The sequence below is a fragment of the Larus michahellis genome, chromosome 1 (assembly GCF_964199755.1).
Source record: "Larus michahellis chromosome 1, bLarMic1.1, whole genome shotgun sequence".
In the NCBI taxonomy this organism is placed as follows: Eukaryota; Metazoa; Chordata; class Aves; order Charadriiformes; family Laridae; genus Larus; species Larus michahellis.
Window position 1 is genome coordinate 168,601,351 of NC_133896.1, and position 19,460 is coordinate 168,620,810.

Genomic DNA, 19,460 nt, shown 5'->3' on the forward strand with positions numbered 1-19,460 from the left:
TTGCCACTTTATTGGGGGGACAAGGCCTTATTCCCACCTGTCTGCACTCAGACATTTCTTCAGTTGCCAACTCATCACTACTTCTCATGTCTTTGCTAGCACATGGGTCATCATCTCCCACCTCCACTGCAACAATAGGCTGCAAGACCTTGCTAGTGCTTTTACCCACCAGCACTGGCATGCTGCTCCCAGGCACCTCTTTAGTCACTCTGGTTACATCCCTGTCCCCCTAGTTCAAAGCCCTTTCAATGAGTCCTGCCAACTCCTGTCCCAGAATCCTTCTTCCCCTTTTGGTTATGCTTTCCCCACCTGTCGCCAGCATGCCTGGTGTCCTATATATCAATCCATGATCAAAGTAACCAAAGTTCTGCCAGTTGCACCAGCCTCTGAGCCAGGAGTTAATCTCCTGACTCTTCCTGTTTATCCCCTCATCAATCCCTGCAACTGGTGGGATAGAGGAGAACACTACTTGTGCCTCTGATCACTTAACCAGCCATCCCAGGGCTCTGAAGTCTCTCTTCATTGCCCTTAGACTTCTGGTAGCTATCTCATCGTTACCTACTTGAAATATCAGTAGTGGATAATAATCTGATATGTAGGAAACATCTAAGTCACAATGTTATTAAAATAAAAATCACAGAATCATTGAATGGTTTGGGTTGTAAGCCTTTCTTTATAGGAGAGATGTTACATGCCTCTTATCATTTTCATAGACCTCCTCTGGTCCAAAATTCCTTAGAGTATCTAAATCCTTGTTCTTGTTCTCGTTGTGATCTTGCCCCTGGGAACCGTGGGAGCTGGGCAGTAGATGGAGGTGAGACGACAAGAGGAATACTTGAGTGAGATCAATACTGAGTTAATGGTGAATTTTCCCAGATTACAAGGTGGGGTTTTTTTGGTGAGCAATCATTTTACTCTCTACAAGAAGCTTCAAAAAGTAATGAAGACACTGTGAAAGCTATCCATACTACATATTTTAGATAGCCAGATACTTATAACAGGATGAATTTGGAAAACATTTTTCCCCTCCACTGGTTGTAGAAGGAACCTAAATAATTTGCTTAAAATAGTTACCAATTATTTTTAGATAGCTGGCACTGGGTGAGATGATTCCTATGCCTCATAGTGCTGTTTCTTTCTTTTCAGAGTAAAATGGGAAACAAAAATCAGGGGACAAGCAAACATATCTTCTTTACCTTGGTTATCATGCACCAGATGATCAAATCATATACAGATTAATAAAGGTAATGTTAACATCAAATGTCACCAGTCACTATCAAGCTATGGCTTCCTTAAGAAAGAGAAAACATTTTGTCTGCATAGCTCAGACAGACACTAATTTCTATGCAGGAGTTTTTAGGACTTTCTCCATTAGCCATACTGATTTAATTTTTCTTCTGAAGAATCAATGCCATGAATGAGAGTCAGCCAGACTTCAAGCACCATTTTCTTCATTTGATATTTTGTGGTCTGTACTGTGCATTTGCTAAATTGGTTTCAATGTCTGCTTCTCACACAATTTTCTACCCACACACAGTAAACGTTTCTACTACACATACTGCATGTAGCCAGCTGGATAGATATTAGGCAGATATCTAGGGAGATTTCCCATGACTGCTGAATTGATCATTGTTCATTTCAGATATCAAGCCTCAAAAAGTAATACTTAAAAAGGCAAATACAAGTGTTACAATATTAGTTATGCCAATAAAATACCCACTACATGCTCCATTTAACTGAAAAAAGATTGCTTGTACTCTGTTATAAACCTGTGTATTGGGTATAAATGTCAAAGATTTGGCAGTGGGGGTATGCAGGGGTAGCCTCTGCAAGGAGACGCCAGGGGCTGCCCCATGTCAGACACATCTGGTTCCAGTCAACGCCAATGGACCCACTGCAAGACACAGCTGAGCCCCTCAGCCAAGATGGGGGCGCCTTGGGGAAAACATATTTAAGAAAAGGTAAAAACCATTGTGTAGCAGTTGTGAGAGAGAACAGTGTGAAAGAATATGAGAGAAATAACCCTGTGAACACCAAGGTCATTGAAGAAGGATGGGGAGGACATGCTCCAGGTGCCAAAGAAGAGATTCCCCTGCATCCCATGGTGAAGACCATGGTGAAGCAGTTGCAGGAGGATCCCATGTGGAGCAGGTGGACGTGCACTGAAGGCAGCTGCAGTGAATAGAGAGACCATGCTGGAGCAGGTTTTCTGGCAGGAACTGCGACCATGGGGGACCCACACTAGAGCAATGTGTTCCTAATGGAATGTGTACCCTGTGGAAAGGACCCATGCTGGAGCAGATCTTGAAAGAACTGCAGCCTGTGGGAAGGACTCCATGCTGGAGCAGGGAAAAGCGTGAGGAGGAAGGAAATATATGAACTGACTGCAACCCCTAGTCCCCATCCCCCTGTGCCACTCAGTATCAGGAGAAGGTAGAGAGTAGAATGAAGTAGTGAGTTGAGTGAAGAAGGACAGGTGAGGGGCAGAAGGCGTTTTGAGTTTTGTCTTTGTTTCTTACCATCCTACTTAATTTTTAGTTGGCAATAAAATTAATTTTCCCCAAGTTGAGTCTGTTTTGCCTGTGGTGGTAACTGGTAAGTAAACACCCTGTCTTTATCTTTATGCAAAAGCTTTTCTGTCTTATTTTCTCTGCTTGTCCTGTTGAGAAGGGGGAGTTAGACAGCAGCAGGATGGGGCTCTAACAGCCAGCCCAAGTGCAACCCAACAAAACCTGAAATTGCAAAATGTCCAAGAGGATATTGCTTCCTGTTAATTATGATTGCCATTGTTGCAATACAAATACATAACTCAGTGAGCAGATGCTGCAGATGATGTATCTTTCTGATACCTGCATTTTGAGACTTACTTGAACTGGAGCTGATTTCATATCTTTGTCTTCAGTAAAGTTTTCTTTCAAAAATTTGTCTAATACCTGTTTGAATCAGTCCTGACTTTTAGCATCCATGGCATCCTCTGGCAATGAATCTGAGACCACAGTAGAACATTTTGTATTTGCTGTTTCCTTTCTTTAAATTACAATTGTTACCTTATATTTTTTTATAATTCTCCCCAGTTCTTACATTGTTTAATAATAATCTCAGTACTTTTCCAGACAGACTTTTTAAAATGTTTGAAGCATAAAAGTATGAAATTTTCATGTGACTATGGATTAGGGAAGAAGAAAAGAAGAGAAGATTCAATGTCATGAAATATTACACTGAGAAAATGAAAAGAAATTCCGGTTACTCTGAGCAAGGGTTGATTATCTGCTCTAATTTAGACACTCAGACACTAGATATCCAGGTTTGAGCTAACCACTGTATGATCTTTTCATTGTCAATGGTGAGAAGTAGGTATGTCCAGTTGGGAACTTCTATCATCCTACAGTAGAAGTCTTTAGAAGTTTGATAAATGTTTTCCTGGGAGTGTCTGTTTCTCTACATTGGCTATCTAGCTGAAATAGACATTTCTATTTTCTACATTAAATAAACCCCAGCTGAGCGGGGACAGTACAGCTGTGATTGATAGGTTTTCAACATTTGGAGGGCATTTATTATAATTTATGCTAGACACTGTGTTCTTAAACTAGGTTCCTTTATCTACCTTCAAATTCAACAAAACCATAGATATTCAGCTAAATGACACTGAACACAGGATGAAAAAAGTAAGCCTTGAGCTTTCTGGCATGGAAGACTTTCCTCAATTTCTTGAAGGGATGATAGGGATAAAAACATTCATTGCAATCTCTTCCAGCTGAAACACTTATCCTCTCTGTGGTGATAAATGATAGAATTAGTAATGCCAAGCAGAGTAGTTACCGTACTGCAGCCTTTGAGGAAATGACTTAGAAGTGTCGCATATAAACAAATTAAAAGTTTCAATCCACAGAAGATTTTTAGTAGCTGTGGTTCATTATGTTAACTACAGTATCCAAGGGAAAAAATAGCACTAATATACAATATTTGGTGTTGCAAATTCATTTTAAATGCAAGACTAAATTCTCTTTTCTGCTTAGCTTCTGTTCACTGAAATACTATGTGGGTCAGGGAAACAACGTATCTTTTTGAATTCTTTGCTGATATTTCAGTGCAGTGGTGGCGTGGATATTCTAACAGCCATCTGTAAATTCACTAGCTGAGAATAACAGAAATTGAATGCTCTGCAGCCAGCTTTACTTTCCAGACTATCATACACACAAGCACGCCTTTACAGCACCTAAGTTTTTCCAGCATCATAGCGTCACAAAGGAAGTGAAAGGAAGTTAACAAACCAGTAGTTCAACCTCCAATGTTCCATACGGTACCAGGGAGAAAGCCATGATCAATTCCTAGATATTTACTTTGTTCTTACATATATTACATACATATTTCTACCATAAATTTCAATGGAAATCTGCTAATTATGCATTCATAGAAATATATTTAGTCAGTTAAGTTTAAGTTTGAAGAACAATGAATTACACACACCAAAATTCCCTAGAACCACAGTTTTGTTTACATTTCTAAGTAATAACTTTGTGGGGTGAAATATCCATGTGCTATGATGCTCTTATTTGTATTCATATCCTGATGAACAGATGGAAAAATGATCCGTTCCTTTCAGTGTTGTCACTGCTTCAGTTACCATAATAATTTGATTTACTATTTCTGGCTCAAACTATTAACTCAAAAAGAAAATTATTGTATTTTGCTGTGTGAATTTAGACTTTGAGCAACAAAACCACACAACAGCACATGCATGTGGTGCACTGTGTTATATAGTAGTTAATAGCATTTTTCCCCACTGTATGTAATATCCTCTTTTCAATATATGATATTTTTGATAGATGAGCTAGGTAGAATTTAACTTTGAGATCCATAAAATCAACCATGACAACCTCAATTTCATTTAGAAGTAATCATTCCTTGGGTACATAAGTAGGCTTAGAAATGTATATGATCAAAAATTAGTGACTTGTGCTGAGCCTTTGCACTCAGTTATATATGAAGACCTAACATGATCTTAATATTCAGACCTATATAAGATTGTATGATCGAAACTGAGCCTTAAATTAGGAAGCCAATCATTTGTCCTTCATTTGAGATCTTCGGCTTCTGGTCCAATTCCACTTCAGAATTCTGAACTAAATTTTTAAGACTGTTAATGGATGCATTTCACATATTATTGAAACAGGGATCTGCATACGATTTCTGTAAAGAGCTCTAAAGAACCAAATTAGAAGGTATCAGAAACTGGATATTTCTGTTTTAATTTATTCAGCAGTTTATAAAAAAAGTACAAAAATTGTCAAAGAAATTTTTTTTTTTTTCCAGCTATTCACATTTGCATGAAACTGAAAACAAAAATATCTCTGAGAATTAACTATTGGAAATATCTAATTCTATCTTTCTGCAATACCAGTGTTTGATGTAAACTCATTTAACAAAATGCAGACTTAAAAAGGGATATTTTCAGAAGCTAAGCTGAATATAATGAGTCTTTGATCCAACATCTAAACCATTAAGGTCAAAGTTTAAAAAGTTTTTACTTTCACTGGCAAAATTAGTTGAGAATACAGAATCCAAAAGGATAAGTTGAGAGGTTTTGGTTTTTAGATGTTATTCAAGATCTCTACTTGTAGTACTACTAAAGACTATGCCCCAGAAGCATTGGAGTTGTTTAATTTAAGCCTTTTAAAAGGTTTAGTTATCTATTTTGAAAGTTTTCATGTTTAAACATATTGGTTCAGAAATTTCAAGAAATAACATATTGGTTCAGAAATTTCAAGTAGATTTTCTGGAATACGGTTTATCATCCTTCCACAGACACCAAGAAGGAAGAGGGTGTTTCTACAGAGGAAAGATAAATCAGAAACACTTCAAAGAAAAGAAATCAGGAAAAAAAAATAATAATCATATTTCAGTGATATGATTAATCTTGTTAAAAAATAAAAACAAAACTTCTACTCCCTTTACACTGGACAATCCCTTGCTTTTTTCCTCTGTGTTTCTTCCCTCTGTGTGTCCCATCTTTTAAGGCTGCCACTGGTAGCTTATCAGCTCCCTTCCTCCCTCTTGTGTTGTTGCATGTGGCAGTGGCCCCATAGAGCCATATCTTGCTAGTCAGAAATTACACAACCTATGCGTAGGTAGAAAAATTTCGAGCTGTACAGGGTGGTCAAGCCAGAGGAACTTCATGTTGTTATTTGTTAATTAATTAGTTTGCTTGTTTAGTGTTTCCTTTAAACCCTAAAAAAATTAGCAATATTAACTTTACAAAATATATGAACCCATTTTAGAGCAAATTTCTGGAAAAAACATTCATCTTTTCCCAAAAATAATTTATGTCAAGTAAAACTATCCCTTACCATGGGGTATGTTAGTTATTATAAGAATAATAACAGGGTAAATTCCTTAAAGTAAAGGAAAGATCAGCTCAGTTCTGTGTTGGTTCAGGGTGCAGGGTGAAAAAAAAACCAAACTAGTAAAGTGGAGATTTAGCTGTTCATAAATCCTGCAGGGACATAATATTCACTGGAGGCAAGACCTTGAGAGAAAGGCTAAACAGAAGGTAACAGCTTGAAGAACTGGATTACCCAGGACACACTCAAATTGTAAGCACATCTGTTGTAGGCAGTTGATTTGTTATGATAATTTATGCTCTTAATCTTTTTGTAAATATGCCTAGAAGCAATGCAATGGATACATAGTAACATGCTTCAAAATAAATAAATTAATCTGTGTAGGTGTGAAAATAAGAATTCGGTCTTTTTTCATTTTTTTAGGCAACAAGCCATTACTACTTTCTGTAGCACTTCAAGGTACTGGGATTTTTGGACGTACATGAATAAGGAATGAGCACTAAGTATGCAATATATAAATTACCATTCTGGGACAAGAGCATTACAGTCCATCTGCATTTTTTTTTTTTTGTTCCTACCATTTCTGTAACATATAACTGTATGTGTGTGCACATTTATATGTATGTATGTCTCTTCCTTTCCAAAATAAAAAAAAAAAAATATAGCTGATGATGCAACAGAAAACTTTCAGATATCAATTCATTACTATTCTATAATGGAGGAAGTGCTTACCAATGCATATTTTATGATCCTGCACATTAATTCCAATACTCAGAAATGCTGAGGTTATATTCCAGATAAAATATAACTCTTCCTATTTCACACCCTAATTAAGAACAGATTTGAATTCACCTTGCAAAATGCATTAACATTCTGACTTGGAGGTACAGGTCAAATGTAAATTACCTGGCAATTATGAGTGAAAGTCCAGAAAGTGCCAGCTTAAAGTGCCTGAAGACTATTTTTTGTTGACCTCATTAAGAATATTTTAAATGAATGCATAAACACAGAGAAAAAATGGAAAAGCTTTTTAAGTTTTCAATTAATAAGTAGTGTTGATAACGTCTTGGTCAGAAACACAGAAAAAGAAGAAGCTACTTGAAAATTAAATAAATTATTACTATGAAATAATAAAAAATAGACATACAAAATATTTTATATATCATTTTCATTGATAAAACATAATTAATTCCTGATGTTATGCAGTGGTCATAAGTGGGAGTGTAAAAGCATAAGTCACTTTCCAAAACTAGCAAGAGGAGGGTTAGACAGATATAGGCTTATTTTATAGAGTTATGGCATTTAAATTTTATACACATATATATATTCGTATATATACTGTGGGACATCTGCTGTCCATTTTCATACCATTAGTAAGTATTTCCAGCTGACGAGTTCCTTGCCCTGCCTTGCTTTGCCTTGTCTTTTTCTTGCTTTGTCTCTTGCTTTGCCTCTTGCCATGCCTCTTGCCTTGCCTTTTACCTTTTCCACTGAAGTCCTGTTAATTACTTTGTATTTTTCTGGTACTGAATTATGAAAATCAGAGAATGTAGTAGACTAAGTATGATGTAGTTTCTCAAATAATTAAAGGTAAAATACTGATCTTTTTGAGACAAAATAAGTCTGGGGCAGAGATCTTTTGACAACAATTGACAAATGGGACCCTGTTGAGTTTCTGAACTCAAATAAATGAAAAATGCTTGTTTTTACAGTAATCAAAGCTAATATAAAATAAGATTAAGACAACTACCGTTATGATTGTTAGTTGTTGTTTTTTTGTATCATGCAAAGAATAAAATTAATTTGGAGCTAATAGAAAATACTTAAGCTTAAGGGAAATGTGATTCTCCTTATCTCATACTCATCTCACTTGTTACCAACTTCTGACTTATTTGTTTTTCACTTTTAAGAACAGTCTAGAACAAGTTATAAAAACCCCAACAAATACTAAAAGCTTTTTTTAGAGAAATGTCCTGGTTTGAGGTAAAAGAGAATCAACTTTCTGTTCAGTAATTTTACTTGTTAGCTAGGCCTCTTCTAAGTCTCTGAAATTAACAGCATATTGTGCTGAAAACTGTTCATTCTCAGAGTGATAAGACCAACATTTACAGTTAGTGCCAAGGAATGGTATGCAGAGAGGCTCTTGCTTATACTTATTGCTATAACAACCAAGGTCAGTTAATTTTGTTATTCGCCCCATTGGAGGGTCGGAAATGGAAAAGCGTACAGGGGTCACACCTGCAGGGAGGAGTGGGCAGGACAGGTGACCCACAACTGACTAACAAGGGTATTCCATCCCATCTGCCCCATGCTCAGTATAAAAGCTGAGGGATCAAAGGGTCAGTCTCTTTTCTTCAATGGCTGACATCTGCAGAGGACCCTGTCTATTCATCTGCCTTTGATCCCGATCCATGGGTTCCTGACTCCAGCTGTGGAATCCAGTTCCCACCCATCTCTGAGTCCAATATGGGACTTCCCCAGTGCCTGTTAGTGACATCATCCTGGGAGCTTAATGCGGTTTTGTATATATTGTATCTATTTAATCTATTTCATTATTTCCTTTTTATTTTATTATTAATATTTCATTAAAGTAGTTTAGTATCTTCTAAACTCGTAAATTTCTTTATCTCTCCTACTTCTCTCTGTGTGCGAAAGGTGGAGAGAGACCAGCTGGTGCTGGCCATTGGCCAATTTGGCCAAAACCACGACGAGAAGAAACCTGTGAAAGACACAACTGGAAAATCAGTGAATGAAGTGAATAAACAATAAAAAATCAGTGGTGGAGTAGTAGTTAGAGATCACTGTAATGGTGAACTAAGTAGACCTTTGGTCCAATTTAGCATGGCTATATTACTGTTTGAATGTTTCTACAGGAATTGTACCTCTTCTAACTTCCCTAGGAACAGCAGACTCCCTCTTCTTTTCATGTAAACATCTTTCCAGTGCAATAAACTGTGAACTATGAGCATTTTGTTATAATCTGTAACGTCTGTGTTAATATTAACAAAATAACATTGTTTGTAAATGCAGTTTTGCAAAAGACGTCTCAAAAGTAGCATGGTTTTATTTTGTTGACTAGGTAGTTAATATATTCTCAAGGAATTAAAGGATATCTCTAGATCAGCTTCACTTTTCCTATTAGATGATTTAAATTTTCCAGACATCAACTGATAATATCATACAGCGGACACAAACAGGTCCAGGAAATTCCTGAAGCACATTGAAGATAACTTCTTGATGCAGGTACTAAGGGAAATGACTAGGAAAGGTGCCTAGATTCGTTGTTTGCAAATAGAGAAACACTCATGGACAAAGTGGTGACTGGTGGCTGTCTTGGTCACAGTGACCACGAAGTAGCTTAGTTTCAAATTGTTGGCAATAGGAGGGTGACTGCCATCAAAATTTCAACCCTGGATATAGGGATAGCAGATTTCAGGCTGATGAAGGAACTAGTTAGTAAGGTTCTCTGGGATAGGGGTCCATGAATGCTGGTTGCTTTTTAGGACCCATCTCTTATGAGTGCAGGAGCAGGTAATTCCAAAGTGTTGGAAGTCAAGCAAGCAGGGCAGAAGGCCAGCTTGGCTAAGCAGGGATCTTCATCTAGAACTTAGACAGAAATAGAAAGTGTATGGACATTGGAAGTAAGGACAGGCCACATGAGAGGACTACAGAGATGCTGTTCACCAGTGTAGGGAGAAAATTTGTGCAGTCAAAGCTAAATTAGAGTTCAAGCTAGCCAGCACTGTGAAGGACAACAAAATAAGCTTTTTAAAATACATTAACAGCAAAATGAGGATCAGAGGTAACATTGGTCCTCTACTTGATGAGGTCAGTCACCTGGACCATTGAAGCCCTGTGTTAGAAGATTGTGACTGGGGGGATAGTAAACTCCCAGCTGACCCTGAACTTGTTTGAGACTTGCTAGTCCAGCTGCATGCGCATAAATCTATGGGGCCTGATCGGATTCATCCAAGGGTACTGAAAGAGCTGGCTGATGTCATCGCAGGACCTCTCTCCATTATTTTTCAATGGTTTTGGGAGCCTGAAGAGGTCCCGATTGACTGGAAGCTGGCAAAAGTTGTCACAATTTTCAAGAAGTGTAAGAAGGAAGACCCTGGTATGTACAGGCCTGTCAGTCTTTGTTCATTGCCTGGTAAAATTATGGAGAAGGTTATTCTTGGAGTTATTGAAAAGCATTTGAGACACAATACAGTCATTGGTCATAGAAAGTACAGGTTCAAGAGAGGAAAGTCCTGCTTAACTAACTTAGTTTCCTTTTATGACAAGGTCACCCATCTATTTGGCCAAGCGAAGCCAGTAAATGTGTTGGTGGGTTTTTTTAATTTTAGCAAAGCTTTTGATATTGTCTCTCACAGTATCCTTCTGGATAATCTGTCCAGCAAACAGCTAGGCAAGTCCATAATATGTTGGATGAGCAATTGACTGACGGGTCAGGCTCAAAGAGTGCTAGTAAATGGAGTTACATCAGGATGGCAACCAGTGGGGTTACCCAGGGCTCAATTTTAGGGCCAGTGGAAGGGCATATTTATAAATGATCTGGACACAGGAATCAAATGTACAACACAAATTATTCTATGATTCTATGATTTTAGTGATGCATATCATGAAGAATTATCTGCCAAGTTTCCTTAAGGAATCTCTTTTCATGAAAGTTATGAAACATTATAGTAAGATTAAGAGAAACAAAATAATGGACAGCAGAATTGATCCTTGCTGCATGCAGTCTTGACCATGTGATGTAGTATTGGCTTCCCAGCTGTGCCACTTACAGAGCAGTTGTTTTGATTCTGTAACACAGTACAGTAGTTTGGCACAACATTGGTCTGCTTAAGATATACATCAGCTTTTCATGATTAGGATGAATTTAGGAATATAAATTCATCAGGTTTTCTTTTCTTCTACTGAGAATATAACTCTCAGATATGAATGATAGATTCTTTAAGGTCAGTTTTGCAAGAGTATAATAGCTGTGTGAAGTCAGAGAGAGAATAGCTCTTACTAAAAAAAAAGTTCCTCTATGTCTAGGCTATCTGTAAATGAGACTGAAAAAGTTCTTTGTAAGTAGTCTTTATGAATCTTTATGCTTAGAATAGAGCACTTCTAAAATATCTGTCTCCCACTGTTCTATCATTTGCAAACAAATTCACTGTGGACTTGATTTATTACTGATTAAACTTGGGTATTTAAAGATATTATTTGAGATGCTTTATAGTGCCACCTGGCCCCTAGCTGCTGCTCCAGAAGTGTAGGGGTCTCCCAGTGGTCACATCGTATCTGACACCCACCTGTTTTAATGTCTTGGGTGACTGATGGCATCTCAGATGTCTTCAGACAACTGAATAAAGGTTCAAGAAGTGTTCAGTTTTAGGCTGTAGGCACTGAATATTGAAGAGCAAATATAAGCATAGTTATATCAGCTAGGTATATAAGCTCCAAATATAGTCAGTAGAGATCCAGAAATCAACTGTTTAAGCATAAATATCTAATTTTTATTTTTTTTTTGCAATATGGCTGTACATCTGATCACTGCCTTCTTTGAATAAAATGTAAAACATTTAATGAAGGCTACTTTTTTTAGGGTGTCATAGGTTTCTATATTGGTGAAATTTTGGTGGGAAGGCAAAACAGCAAAAATTATTTATTAATTTTAGTTTGTATTTATTTCCATGTACACACAACATTTATAAACATATCTATGGAAGCAACCCAATAAGGCATCAGTTCAGAAAATAGTGATCATGTCAAATGGATTTATTAAAATCACGCTTTATTTTGATGATGTATTTATTGATAAAGAATATAACCGAAGGAAGAAGCCAATAAACTGTGCTTTCTGTGCAATGGTCACTGTTCCTTCACACTTAAAATGCTTTTAGAATACTTGGTGTATCCTATTTTCCAAAAATGATTTGTCAAATATGTCTTGGTAGAGTACCATTATTTATCCTCAAACAGAAGAAAGTCCAGGAAGTTTAAATTCCACTTACTAAGCGTTTCTTAGACTGAATATTGTTCTTGTCTGGAAATGTTAGATGCAGTGAATCTGCCTTTAAAATGATAGAGTTTACTCTTTTGTGTATTCCCTCACTCCAATATTTCTTCTTAGTGTCATTTGAAAACTAGACTTATCACAGCAAATGAAGTATAACATCCACAGCATGATGTCAGAGAGAGCTCACAAGCTGGAAGAGATCCCAGCAGGCTTTCTGCATCAATTTCATCAGCATCACAAATCAAGCATGCTTTCTGCTGTGTACTATTTGCCATATGGGCTTTGCGTTGTTTGAGTATCAGGCTTCTTTAGTAATTAAATATGCCTTTCAAGGCATTTTAAATAGGACAAAGAATTAAGAATTATATAAATAAGAATTATAGAAATAACCTGTTGTTTCTTAGCCGCTTCCAACGTAAAAGAAATATAGTAATCCCTATCAGACTATATTTCAGGGGATGGACAAATGAAAATGAACAATAATTCATTCTTGAATAGATCTGACCAATGCACAAATCCAGGACTGGGCAGGAAAGAAGGCAGACTGCTTCTGAGGCTGTCTGTCTATAACTTCATGTCTTATGCTGGGGAATGTGAAAAACATGCAGAGAAATTGTACTGATCCTGAAGACAACAGGAGAGATGGTGGTTCAGGAAATAGTTTGGTAGGTATTTGTTTCCTTGGAGGGATGGCAGTTAATTTTTTTTAGTTGCAGCCACAGCCTGAAGCTTTCTTGTCAGTAGAAGCTGTGTGACCTGCCAGGAATTCTGAAGATCTATCTCCCTCTGAAGTCATAGCATTGTGACATATATTGCAGGCAAGAGGAGGAAAGCCTGTAGCTGAAATATTGGACTGAAAATTTCTGAAAAAAATTCTGCCGTCATAACCATTTTTGTCTCAAGCTATGTCAATTCCCATAAACAATTGCAAATTTTCTTTCTGTGCTCACTCCTTATAAAAAGGGAGAAAAAAATCTTCATATGGATATTGTAAGAATGCATTTAACTGCTTTAATGTGTTAAACAATGTAGGAAAAATGAAAATATTTGCAAAATGAGATAATCCATATAAGGGACAAAGAGAAGGTGAAGCATAAATTTTCTATGAACCTTACATAAAATATAAGGATTTTTTTTTCCTATTCCTTTAGAAATAATTATAAAATTTACCCATGTCTTTATTGCTTGCAAGCTGTCCCCAGTTCACATCACTAAAAATGTTGGAGCATTTTAATCAGTGTAGTAGACTTTAGTTTCATTATTAATTGCATTTATGTGCCTTTGAAATGTTTGAATGAAAAAAACGCAAAACAATAACAAAAAACCACCCAATGAACACCAAGTTAAAAGTAAGTCTCCTGAACACCAAGTGTTGTGTGAAAGGGGGCAAAGCGGTTTTGGCAGAAAATAAACCCCCTTGCGTTCTAACACTCCTCACCGAGGTGGGAGGCTAGGTGTGGCTAGGTTTAAATTCTGAGTGATGCCCAATTCAGCACTATCAGTCCAGTCATGTTTAATATGTATTAAACTATTACGATTTGGATACACTAATAGTGGACTGCACCTTCAGTCTAGTCGTGCTCATGAACTAGCACGGCCACTCTCGAGTCTTTGGTTGCATTCAGTGGGAAACCGAAATGACTAGCTACTTAAACAGTGCAGTTTATTTAAACATCAGTCCTTGGGACTGATGGTGATAAATACACTGTCTGCAAAGCATGTGCAAACGAAAGTATTGATACATATACGAAACATGCAACAAAGCTATAAACGATACAGCCTGGCTATAAATGTAGGAAAGAGAGTCTCTAGAGAAATTTCTAAGTTTCCCGAGAAAGCACTTGGTATAATCTAAATCTTACCCAAAGGTGTCCCTATAGAGGGGAAGAAAGGCTCAGCCCGTCGACTGATCCTGGAAGTCAGTGACGGAATTCTTCGCGATGGTGTCTTCCCTGGGTATCCCCCCTCTCTCGGGCTATTTTTATACTATTTGTTATCTTCAAGGTAGCGTTTGAGTGACTTTAGTCATACATACTTTTATCATGATTGGTGTAAATTTCTCTCGCTTCACAATTAAAGGTATAGTTTATGAGAAATTCAGGGCGCAGACTCAAGGAGTGGTCGTACCTCGGAGGCGGGTAGCCTTCGGGATGGAGGTGTGTTTTGGTATTATAATGACATTATAATGAGCAAAGTTCACACAAAGGACAGCATTTCATCAAAATATGACAAAATATTGGCTCAGGGTAACGAGCAGGCAGCTAATTGGCAGCTTATCTGTTTCATGGTACCATCCCGTTCCTGTATCTGCATAAGACAAGGCCACGGAATAATTATCTTCCCTCCTGTATCTAAGCATAGTACAGAGAATCGCAGATGTTGCATTGCATGCAGACACAGCTGTTTTCTACCTCAGAAGCCTCTTGATTTTATACTTTTCCTTAATGTGTGAACAATGCTGTACTTGTGTATTTTTGGCCAATTTAGTAATTATTCCACAGCAAGTTAAAAGAAAGAGATAGAGTATTCCCTGTGAAAATGACTCAGATTAATGAGACCTCTAAGTAAACCAGGATGGGAATGAATGTATTGTTTAAGAAGACAAATATAGAGCAGTTAACAATACGGACATGTATTTGTGTCATTCATCTTCCTTTAATTACAGCAGTGATGGCTTTGTTATAGTGAAATCATGTGCTTCCTAGATGAGTTAAGAGCAACCATACCATTTAGATGTCAGGGAAAATCCCAGATACAGATTTTCAGAACAGATTTGAAGGAGCCTACTTATGTGCAAGAGAGTTACCATTACAGATTACAGAATATTTGAACAAAATATTATTGAGATTTTAAGAAAAGAAAGAGAAAACTCCCAGGTGAACCTTTTTATTTCTTAATCACAGAATCACAGAATGGTTGACGTTGGAAGGGACCTCTGGAGGTCATCTTGTCCAACCACCCACTCAGGCATCTAGAGGAGGTTGCCCAGAACCATGTACAAGACAGATCTTGAGTATCATACGAGGATGGAGACTTGCCACTTCCTCTCTGGAAACCTATGCCTGTGCTCTATCACCCTCACAGTAGAAAAGTATTTCCAGGAAAAGCATTTCCAGCCTTAAGGCTGACAAATTCCATGAATTACAGTACTTTGTTATTTTTCTATTTTATATACTTGAAAATGCTTGCCACAATTTAGTTTATATCCATAATAATCACAGGTTTTTCATAGGGATAAATATCCCTAATAGCACAGGTCAGCAATTACCTCTTTAGGAAAGTAAATTTGAAAACAACATTGAAAAAGTGGTTAATTTTTTAGGATAGGTAGCAGGCTAACAGTCAGAATCAAAATAGTCAAAATATGTAGACCACAGTAGCTGAAAAGCTTTCCAGACTGACAATTTTAACTTGAGATGGGTAGCTCAGGAGGACTGAACATTAAGCTCTGCAAGCCTTTTTGCCTCAGGTATCTTTTCTTGTATTAGCTGGGGTTCTCCCTCACATCTTTACTATCAGGTTGTTCTTAAAATTCTTCATGAGAATCCCACTGTTTTGCATATTCTAATTACCTAGTTGGGATTAATGCTAGATGAGAAATAGTTTCCATAAAGACTTTGTTTCATCCTATGAGGGACATAGTGATAGTTTCCTTAGTGCAATGCTGAGTGTAAAGTCTTAGATAAGTTACAAAGATGTTTAAACTTTTACCTGGAGTATATATCACATTTCTATAATGCAGTTTTAGGGTAAGCTTCTGCTGCCAAAGTTAACTTTAAATTATCAAAATTAAGAAAGGCTTTAACATTAATATCTTTAGAAATAAGGCTACTTTTAGCTATCTTATCAAGTATCAGAGTTTAGCTCCCCTCCCCTGGCCCCCCTTAAAAGCTTTCCTGTTTGATTTTGGCTTATTTTCTTTTGTTTTGCTGTTTTTTATTTTGTTTTCTTTCTCCTGAGAACTTCAGGTATTGTGGCACTCTCTTTTCTTTTACACTGGCTGTCTTACTTCCTCTGTACCAGACATAGCTCAGATGATAATGATTAGTCTACACCATAGAGGCCAATGAAATTGTTTGATTCAGCAGTATTCAAACTGAAACACTTGTTCTTCATCTCTGCTTCCTAAGGACAGGTTGGCATGTTCAAGGTTGTAATTTCCTTTAACAGAGAGCAGTTACCAACAGAGAAAAATCTCACTAGTTTTAAAAAATCAGTGAGCAATTATCAGCATTCCAGTGTCATATATTTTAAGACTAGTACCTATCTGAAAAAGCTAAATTTTCAATGTAAAGGAGACTACGTAAATTTTTGGCATGAAATGTGAAGGTGAAATAAACCTTTAGATAATTCTTTCTTTTTTTTTTTTTCTTTTTTTGTTCCTTTTTTCTTTTTTTTTTTTTTTTTAATCTACATATCCCTGGCAGTAGCTCAACACTAATGGTACAGCTATTCAGAATTCTGTTCTTCTGTGCATGCACAAACACTTTAGGAATTCACTTCAATAATTTCTCAGGAGGAAAACAGCAACAATAATAACCTAGTGTACCAACTGCTTTCTATCCAGTAAGATAAATTAACTTCTCCTAGCCGTCAAGGCAGTTTATGCATATAAGAAGAGCAAAACAAAGTGACTGAAATGCCACTTTTGAAATAAAAAGTGTCCACACTGCTCAGAGTTAACAGGAGATGTCCGAAATGCATTCAGATATACTAGCAAGTTCCCCATACAGGAAGGGAACTGCTAAATTCAGAGTAAGATTACTGACAATGTTTTTAAAATTAGTTCACTTTAAACATCATGTTGCCACTCTGATTTTACTATTTGTATTCCCTTAGCTTCATAAATTACTTAAGTATTATTACTGTTTTTTTTTCTATTTCCTGAAGTGGTTCATATTTATAGTAAATTTAGTAAAACTCATGGTAATCAGTGTACTAGGTTTCATGTGAGTCTTCTGTTAACAGCTGTACTGTGATGATTTGTCAAATTATTCAACTACAAGTACTCATAGAAAGGGTGTTAAATTAGCCAATATCCCAAAACCCAACTTAATAAAATCATTCAAAGGTAGGGCAGGTAATCAGCCAAGTGCCAGAGACTGAGAACGGGCAGCAGCACAGCCAGGAATACAAAGCAAAAATTCTGTCTTCTAGATAACTGACTTTTAAATAAATGTAAGAATGCATTATGGCTATTGATGGCAGTGAATCCTGCCAACATAAGTAATAAATGGCAAAAAATAAAGAAGGGAGGGGGAAAAGCAGTACAGCATGTTGGATCAAAACAATGAGCTAAATCCTCCTGTCAGAAATATTTGTGACTACTTGAAATACAAAAGAACAGTTCCCCAAAACCTTTAATACTGTAAAAAGAGTAACACTTACTTGATTTATACATAAAAACCTGTTTGGATAAAAGTCATAAATTATGAATACAAAACATAGTTTCCCCAAAAAAAGTGAGTGAAACCTTCCTTTTCTTTTATGAAAACGACCAACCAACCAACCAATCAAAACAAAACAAAAGGCAACCTCTCCTTCCCAAAACAACAACAAACAACAGAGAAATACCACAGCAATTTAGGGTTACGTAAAAATAGGCACAATAACATACTATTCTTTGGATTACTTCTAAAAACGCATTTCAAGTAAGTGCCCAAATCCGTATGTTCTCTTAAGATAAAAAAGGAGATGCATTAATCTTTACTACTAATAATCTTCACAAAATAAAAGGTGCAACAATTCTTCTAAGGACAAACTGAAGAAGGGACATTGAGGAGAGGTTCTAAGTGCTTTGTGTGTGCTTGTTTTCCTAGAGAGGGATTACTTATTTCTTCTGAAAAAAAAAAGAATTAAAATTATGATGTTTAGCTCTTAAAAGCTACTGATTGTATCAAACTCCTTCCTGTTACAAATTAAAATATAAAATACATCCACCTTTACTGCAAATACTTCTTTCTACTACTAGGCCAAAACTCTTTTAAGACTGCAGTTATTTAAAATATCAAACCACTTTTCGTTTAAGTATTTTTATAATACTTCATATATATTCATAAATTACTAATCATTAAAAAATGGAAATAAACTGTACTGCAATCATTAATTGCAAAAAATAAATTTTTTCATTTCATGTAGAAATTTATAGGACTGACAATTTTTGTATTCACCACAAGATGTCATTATAACTGTGAAGAGACCTGTTTTTCTGCATTTGAAATATTAGTATTATTAGTGTAATAGCACTTGTATTCAAAAATATTGCCAGATTACATATTTCAGCGTTTTTTAATGTCTAAAAAAAATTTAGTTTCAGGATTTACCATGACTTGTTTCTAGATAGATTGTGATGAAATACGTTTCCCTCAAACTTTCCTGATTTCACATGAAAAAATATATAATTAAGAGATATTTCATTACACAGAGTTAATGTACTCTGTTAAAATCTAATCTATCAGAATTTAAAGTGGAAAGAGTCTGTAATAGCAATGCTATGAAGCTTTTTTATTTTTTTTATTTTAATTCATGTTGTTAGCAAGGTGGGTTCTTTTAAAGATAACTACCTTATTTCTGTAACAATTTTTTACAAGACCTAATAACAATATTAAAAAAAAATGTGTAAAAGCACAGTCTACATTCAAGATACCAAAATAAAATCATACATTCCTGTCTATGAAACATTTATGATTCCTCATTCTCTAACTGATCCCAAGTTCATTATCTTGCTTATGGTCTTTGTAGCATGGGAATCCTGCTTCTCTCAAACTTAATAATAGTTAGTCCACCATGTTCTTTCAAGTCAAAGGAGTAATCCAAAAATCTTACTGTGAAACTTCATTAACAAGTGAAGTTGTTAGTGTTTCATGTGACGTGTCAAGTTTCACATGACAAAACCTAACAAAACTCCACACTTTTATGGAATAAGAAGACAATGGTACAAGTTATCAAGTTACATGAAACATAAACTATAAAAATATGGGTTCAGGCAATTATAGAATTGTTTGGGTTTGAAAGAACCTTTAAAAATCATCTAGTCCAATTCCATGTCATGGGCAGGGACATATTTCACGAGATCTGGTTGCCCAAAGCCCCATCCAACCTGACCT